This window comes from Talpa europaea (genome assembly GCF_964194135.1).
Source record: "Talpa europaea genome assembly, chromosome: 6".
Lineage (NCBI taxonomy): Eukaryota > Metazoa > Chordata > Mammalia > Eulipotyphla > Talpidae > Talpa > Talpa europaea.
In genome coordinates, this window is record NC_140072.1 from 83,261,689 (window position 1) to 83,270,255 (window position 8,567).

Sequence of the window (8,567 nt, forward strand, 5' to 3'; positions counted from 1 at the left end):
CAGTGGAAAAATGTATAGTTGGCATAAAATCTCTTCCTCTTTGTCTTCCAGAAGCCTCACAAACAGTCTCCAGGCTGAAGACACTCAGTACTGGGGAAATCTAGATCATGGAGAAAGCTCTCTTTTAAACAGCCATGGAAGTCCATTCAAAAAGTTCTCCTCGCTACTTCAGTCCAGGTCTAAACCTCTTCCCAAGACACAACTGTACGTAAATATTCCAAATGAGCTTCATCTTGGGAGGACCAATCTCCTTCCTCTGGTTGCCTTGGAGACGGATTTACTATTTTCCTTTTTTGGCATCAGGATGGAGGAGTGGAAAGGTACCAGGAGCACAGAGTGGACAGAATGGCTGTGATCCCTGCTTTGTCACTGGAAGAAATCCCTCAGCCTCTCAGGTTCTCCTGATTCTCATCCAAAGAACAAAGAAATCATTATCAGCCTTGTGGGGCTCATGTGAGGGTAAGACATAAAATATACAAGTGCCTGGCCCCAAATTGGTGACCCAGCACGGCGGGTGTAGAAGGAAGACAGCACCTGTGCCAGTAAGGCAGACTGGGTGTGGACCAGCCAGTCACTGTTGTGTCATCAGAGCCTCAAGCTAGAGAGTTTGGCTGCTTTGGAAAATCCCCTGGTTCCGGGGTCCTCCCTGGTGGTGCAGCGGTTGAGTGCTGGGTTGCGAAGCTGCTCTGCAGCACCAGTTCGATACCCGGTCACCGGGTGAGGGTCCCACATGGCACGCAGACCTCTCCTGGCAGGCCTGCTGCTCCCCTCAGCAGTGTGTTTCGTCAGTCTGCCTGTTCTGTTCCCTGCTCTGGCGAATTCTCTCACCTTCCCACGTTTCTGACTGTACCCAGTGCTTGTATAAATAAATAAATAAATCTTAAAAAAAAAACAACCAAAAAAAAAAAAACCCTGGTTCCTCAACTGATAATTGGATGAGGACTGTTTTTCTGTTTTCTAAAGAAACCATAAGGTGAATCAATATATACTTGAAAAAATATGAGGTCAAGAACTGAAGTCTCAGATCAGGAAGAGTCTGAGAAGGCTCCCTGAGGAAATCGATGATCAGTGAGGTGACACCACTGTGCCAGGGAGCAACTTCAGGAGAGTCTATTTCAGTCATTGAGAATTTCTCTGACTTTCAGTGAGCATATATTATATTAGTTGCACTGAGTATAACTTAAAGATAATATAGCTTATAGATAATAACTAATATAGTTATCTACAAACTATATTAAACTATATTACTAATAATAACTTGAAGATGAATAAGGTCCAGTTCCTGCCTTCAAACAATAAAGAACTGAGGAAATAAAGACTAAAAGCTTCCTGAGGGCAGGAACCATGTTATTATGGAAAGAAAAGGCCAGTTGGTTGATATACTCCCCCAAGAGGGCAGTCCCATCAGGGATTAAATCACGATTGTCTCAAAACCTGGGCCAAGGTACTTCCTTAATTCCCTGCTCCATGGTCCAGTCACAAACTCTGTTGACCAAGATGATCAAGCAACAGGACAAGAGCAGGGCAGGGCTCTCCAGGAGACCTGGGAAAGCTGAGGCTCCACACTCCCACACACCTGGCCACCTGAGGACAAGCACAGCAGGCTGATCTTTTCTGACATCAAGACAGTGTACACAGAAGTGCTTGGAAATTGAGTAGTACGGACTTGAGCGTGGCAAGTGCCTTTCAGTATGTGTTGGAAATAGGCCAGGAAGACTCTAAGCTCTGTCATCTGCTGAGTGATATTACAAGGATGGATCCTGAGCTGATGGGAGTCAGGTGACTCTTGCCCATCAGCCTGGCATGGAGAGGCCCCAGCGGGGCAATGCTTACCTCCCACCAGCCTGTGTGGGTGGAGGCTGCCAGTAGCAGCAAACATGCTCTGCTGCTCCACTTAGGCCACAGGAGCCGTTAATGAGCAGCTAATGCTTGCGCCCGGAAGAATGCAGACTTTTTTAGTGAAAGTGAATGCAAAAAAGAATAGTATTATCAAGTGAGGTCATGTAGAAACGAGAAGACAACGTGGCAGTGGAAGCTCTTGTGAAAAAGCTTCCCAGCCATCAAGAGTGCAGTAACTGCACGCTTCAGTTGTTACCAAACTTTTCAGTAATTAAAACTTGATTGGGAGAAATTAAAGCTCATGATCTTAAGCCCTTTTCATTATGAATAAGCTTTTCACAGTTAATTCTTGAACTGTCCCTCTTAAAACAAATTTGACAGTGAATGTTATTTAGTGTTCTAATGCCTGTAGCCACCCCTGGAGACACAAATAGATTTCTTTTTGTTTTTAACATAATTAAGTGGATTATATTGAATAAACATAGAAAGGCACAAATAAAGACACACTATGGGGCATAATGCAGTATGTCAGGGTGAAGCAGTGGGGGCAGGGGAAGAACATTGGAGCCAGGGAAAGAAGACTTGGGTTTCAGTCAAGCATCTGTCACATACATAAGTCAAATCACTTAATTGTCTCTCTGTTTCTTTATCTGTAAAAAGGGGAATAGAAAGAATATTCAATTTTGAGGCATTTACTAGAGATACAAATGATAGGCCATATAGGAAGATGCTTTGTAAAGTCCTTAGCATCCCTAGTGGCTGTCTCTAGGCAGAGCTCTATCAACTTGATGGAGCCTTGGTGTAGCTTGTATTGTGCCATTGGGGCTCTGAGGGCAATGGTATTCCACTGGCAGCCCCAAGAGAAAACCCAGCTTATATGCATACGTAACCGCAATACTCATGAGTGTGACTATAGTAAATTACCAATAATATCACCTGTGATACAAACCAGGACATGTTTATACCTCTTGTAAGCTTATTGCTCTCTAATTTTCTTTGCAGGACAGATTTCAATTGTGAATTTAAATTTAAATCATGAGTAGTGTTAAGTAGCAAATCTCCTAAACAAAAGCACAAGGAATTATGGCTAGCTACATTTGGCAGTGTGGAGTTAATGAGTTGCATTTTCATAAGGCAAGAAGTGTGTCAACATCATCACTAGATATTACTAGTACTCTACTCTTAACTCTGAAATAAACATAAAATAATCATTACTGATAGTTATTGAATATAATTTTATGCCCAGAACTCTATAAAGGCTTTGCATAGATTATTTTATTCTTACAATAAAACTGTATGTTCCCACAAGTGATAATAATCACTTTACACATGAGAAAAATCACTTGAGACATTGAGGTTTAGAGAAAGCAACTAATTGTTTCAAGGTTCCAGAGTCAACATCTGGAATTCATATCCAAATAATGCTCTTGATATAATGTCACATTGGGCTCAGAACACTATGGGACTCTGGAAACTGCAAAAGATATGGCCTGGATGGAAGGACTCTAAGTTGGTTCAACCAACAATTTGGGACTCTCTTATAATCTTGAACTTTCTCATACTCTACAACCCAGAAATTCCACTCTAAGCAGAGACATACTTACGCATTTGCACTAGTATTTCTACACAGGAACATATGGAAGAATTGTTCATAATGGAAAACAAAAAGCAATCTAGAAAAGTCCAAAAGTTCATTCGATGGGAGGATGGATAACGTACTTCTCACACAATGGCATTTTATATAACAAGGACGATGGGTGAGGAATAATTCTACACAGTTGTACTAAGTGGAGAAGAGTAAGTTAAAGAAGGCTCCTTCCCACACAATGACACCACTTTAATAGAACTCAAAGCAAATAAAATAAGGATAGTGATATCTACATATGCATTGAAATGTTAAAAACCAGGTGAAAGGTAAGGACAAAATCAAAGCCAATGGTAGACAGAAGTGGGATAAACACCTGCTGGACAGACAGATGTAAATTACTCAGAATGTTCTAGTCAATAAATTGGTGGTAAATCCATGGGTCACTGCTTTGTAAAGCTTTTTGGCTACCATATAAAAAATTTAATATATTACTTTGAATGAAGTAGATATCTCATAATTAAAACCCTCCTTTTAAAAGTTACCACTGGGACTTAACCTTAAAGCTAAGATGGGTACACTGGAGCTTCCCAACCCTACCCCTAGGCACCTAAATCCTAAGAAATCAGAACCACGAAGACAAAGGTGCATGTCTCTGATTATCCAAGTTTGTTTTTCTGGCTCATCCAAGCTAGAGGGTTACCTGGGGGCTCTGTGGCCTGGATAAACAAACCTGCCAGGACAGCAAGAGAGAAAGCTAGGCCACACACACAGCAATCAAGAGCTCCACTGGGTGGGCTGGAAATTGCAACTGTCCCTGCCCCATGGCAGCATAAGCCACCTGTGGAGAGCAGCAGGGGCAGTAGAGTGTCAGGGCTCCAGTGTTCCAGGCCCAGCTGCCAGCTGCCCCCAGGGGCCAGCAAGCAAGTGCCAGTGAGACATCAACACCAGGCGCTGCAGCTGAGGCAATTTAAGTGAGTGGGTAATTGCACATAATGGAGTTAAAATATAATTGCCTCATTAAAATAGGTTACCAAATCTCATTGTGCATGAGTGTAAAAGAGATAGAGACACGTGCGTTAAACTGCAAGAAAACAAAATTGCATAAATAAATGTGAGCAGGAGCCATCTGAGAGAGCCTGACTGTGCCACCTAGATAAAGACGGCCCCGGTGACTTATGGAGCCTTCTGGGTGACCTGTGAAACCCATGGCTTGGGGTTGCTCTGCACAATGATGGCTTGTGGTTAGGACTGACTAATGGTGATCAAGTCTCATCTCTGCTGGATGGCTCCATTTTGGAAGATAAAACTCTTCTTTACTTTGGAAGATAAAGTCTTACGTAGGAAAGATCTTTCTGTCCCCTTCTACGTTTCTAGAGTTCACCCTGGCATTGCTACCTGAGCAAAAGGTACAGTTGGCACTTCTCATGCCTGGTTGTCTTCGTGGCAGAATTTAGAACTGGAATTGGAGCTGTCTAGCTGTGTGACAGGGAAACAAGAGTCAGAGAATGAGTATGGGGAAAACACCCCCAAGGAGCAGTGTTGGTCCTTACCAACCTAGCAGGGAGTCCATCCAAGTGACTTCCTCCCCTCCTGCCCTGGAAGGACAAAACACAAGCAGGCTCTGGTTAGACGCAATGTCCCCACCATGAACACAAACAGTGATCTTCTTCCTTCACCAGGGGTATGCCAGCCACAATGCTTCTTGCTACAGCCACCTCAATTTCTACCCCCAAACCCACAATGTCCCAATATAAGTTCTCCTAAAGAAAATCAGAGCAACTCATCTCTTTTAGAACATTTTTAAGAAAAACCCAGTTATTTCTGAAAATAACTCAAAGCTCTTCTTACCCCAAAAGCCACAAATGGTCGCGTCTCACTCTATCCTAAAGTTTCTAACAGGCATTGAATCTGGCAAGTAGTACAAAGTAGTCCTGAGGGGGCATATTAAGTTTTGTCTCAGAAACTTCATACATTAAAATGTCAAGACTAATGAGTTATTTTCTTTCCAGTATTACAAAGCAGATAAATGTTAACAATCTGGAGTCAGACTTCAGAATCCTGTAGTTCAGGAGTGTTTACTGAAGTCACAGCTTAGGCAAGGAAATAAGGGAAGGGTTGAACCCCCTCGCCCCGGGCTGTCCCACAGATACTGATTATGGTGGAGGTTGAGTAGAAAATTTGGAAAGGAGGGACCAGAAACCTGGGAGCTGGAGGTGGGGGTAGAAGTGATTAACATCGACATTAAACTAACTATAGATATGAAAAATCCTTAGGTGCCAACCTCTCCATCATCAGTACAGACTCAAGCAGGTGTCAAACTGCTGCAGAGAGTGTCTTGGGGGGCACACCGAGGTGAGCATATGGAGATTGAGACCATTGTAACATCGACAGCCTTTTCAAATTCTACATCGTTATTCAAAATCAACAACAACAAAAGAACCACTCCACAAAGGAATAAGCCCCTCCAGAGAGAAGACTCTATCAGTGCAGTCTCTGCACTGGCAAGGGGCAGCAGTCCTTCTGCCCACCTGTGCCTCTGCAGGTGCTCCTCGCCACCAACTCTCCCTTTGCAGGGCAGCAGCCCTACTGTGGGCTGTGACCTGTGACCATGCCGGTGCTTCACTTCACTGACCTTCTCCCTTTGCAAAGCTCAGAGGCAGCTCTCCTCCCAAGACTGCCTGCTGTGACCATGCAGACCACTTTTTTAGAAACCCTGTCCCATGAGAGGGCAGCTCTTTCTGCCCACTTGTATCTATGCAAGTATCCTTTTTTCTTCTCTCCCTTTTCATAATAAACCTGCCCTTTGGGGAAACTAACATCTCTGTCTTGTGGAGAAACTCGCCTGGGAAACTTGCCGCGTGCCGCTGAAAGGGGAGCTCGGGAGAAGCTTCTCCCAGAGTTAACCCAAGGACCCCACTCTCCAAACCCAATACATCTCCAAAAACGACTTCAATTATATGCCTATTTGTCCATTAATAGAGAAAAAAAGTCGACAGGAGAGAGCTTAACAATTTCCTCTAACCACCCTGTATGACTCACTTCTGCTGGTAACCCCTTGACTTCAAATGCAGATTCTCGCTTATAGGGACAGATTCGTTTCTGTGCATGATTAAATATGCTCTTGATTCCTCTGATAAGTTCAGAAGTGCAAAAAAAGGAGGAGGGTAAGCTTTTTAATTACAAGCAATCCAGCCTGGCAAATAGAACTCTCAACCTGTCCAAGTCCTGGACTTCCAAACTTGCCAAGATCGCCATCTGCATCTGTGGGGCTTGGGGGTGCGGAGTGCTGATTCAAGTTCCCACAGAAAGAATTGGAAAATCTTGGGCCAAATGCTTAGCTCTAACAAATAAAGAGCCTCAGTTCTGGATAAAAGTCAAATTGTTAAGATATATCACTGCTCTGTTTTTGCCTCTTTTTTTTTTTTTTTCCCCCTTTGTGGGGGTGGCTTATGGGAAGGGGTGGGATGAGGAAACTACAAAACCAGATTTCAGCTCATCTTGTTGAAAAATTGGAATTACAAAGACCACTCTGTTCTCCCAGGTTTTTTTGGTTGCAGGCCAGGGGTGCCTGGATGCCCATAATCCCCTGAGTTGATCTCCCTATCCCCACCCCCATGCCCAATTTCCTTGAGTGCCAAGATAATCCAGAAGCCTCTGAATGGAGCCCCTGAAATGTTATGAAACAGGAATTGGCAACCTTTCCTTTCAAGCTGCCAAGCAGAAGGGGCTGAAGGGGTGGGCGGGGTGGTGTGGAGATGCAAGAAAGGTGAATGCAATGTGTTATCTGGGTGTCATGACCCAACTTATAAGGTGACCCCAACTGTGCTCCCATCATTCAAGTGGCAGGCAGATGGACAGCAGATGGGAAGAAGGGTGGGGTCAGAGGCAGCACTGAGGAGAGGATCTAGAAGCCAGCAGTAGCTGGGTGGCAGATGCTGAATCTCAGCCAGTCTGGCATGGCTATCAGGAAGCCTGGAGTGCCACCCTCTGGTAAATGAGCCAGGGGTTGGTTGCTAAATCCTGTAACAGAACCCTCCCTACAGGCACTTGGCATTTGAGCTCTAATGGTTTTGGCATTTGGCCTAATTGCTCAGAATATGTGCTCAGTTAGAGAGTGATTCCTCCATCACACTCATTGAGTATCTGCACACAACACAAAGCTGTGATATTTTTATTCCAATAATTCCTTTCCTGACCACCACAATTCTGTGAAAGCTTCTCTGAGGCTCTTGGCTATCAGCCAAACTCGAGTTTTACAATACATTTATACTTCAGATTATGCATAGTTTTAAAAAACAGCACACTATCCACCAAGGAAGAAAATTGCTTCCTTATTTTGTTCAAGAAACCATCTAGAAGGGTGTCGCAATATTCAGTGATAAAAAGGATTCACATTTAGCTATCGTAAAAATTGAAAGCTGGGAATCAATATAACATACTTGCTTATACTTGTTAATGTGATTATGTACCATAACTCAAATGGGTGAGTTAATGAAATGAGCTTATCTCTAGTATGTAAGATACCAGTATCTCTTAAATCTTATGCTACTAAGAGTCTTTTATGTTTGTATTCAAAAGACAATCAGAATCAAGAATTCAAGTCATCCAATCCAGAGTTTGAGAGATGTGAACAATATAAATGATATCTAAATAAACTATAATGATTTCACATAATTTATAATGTGACCCCACAAGCAGACCTGCCAGTAGTTCATCTATAAGTTACTGGCTTAACTGGCAACTCACCAGCTTGTTTTTATAACTTGAAGTAGGACACAGAGAGGGATGTCAAAGGGAATGATAGAAGAAAACCTGCCCTCATTACTAGTTATTATTATTATTTTTTAAAGATTTATTTATTTATACAAGAACCAGGGTACAGGCCAGATGTGCGGGAGGGTAAGAGGACCCACCAGAGACAGAGTAGGGAACAGAACAGGCAGATTGACTGAAATACACTGCTAAGGGGAGCAGCGGGCGAGTCAGGAGAGATCTCCCGCACCATGTGGGCACGTTCCCAGCCGGCCGGGATCGAACCCTCACTGCAGAGGCTGCGGACAGCTTCACAGTGCAGCGCTCAACCACCTGCGCCACCAAGGGGAGGCCCTAAAAAAGAAATTTTATTGCCTTACTCCCTTGC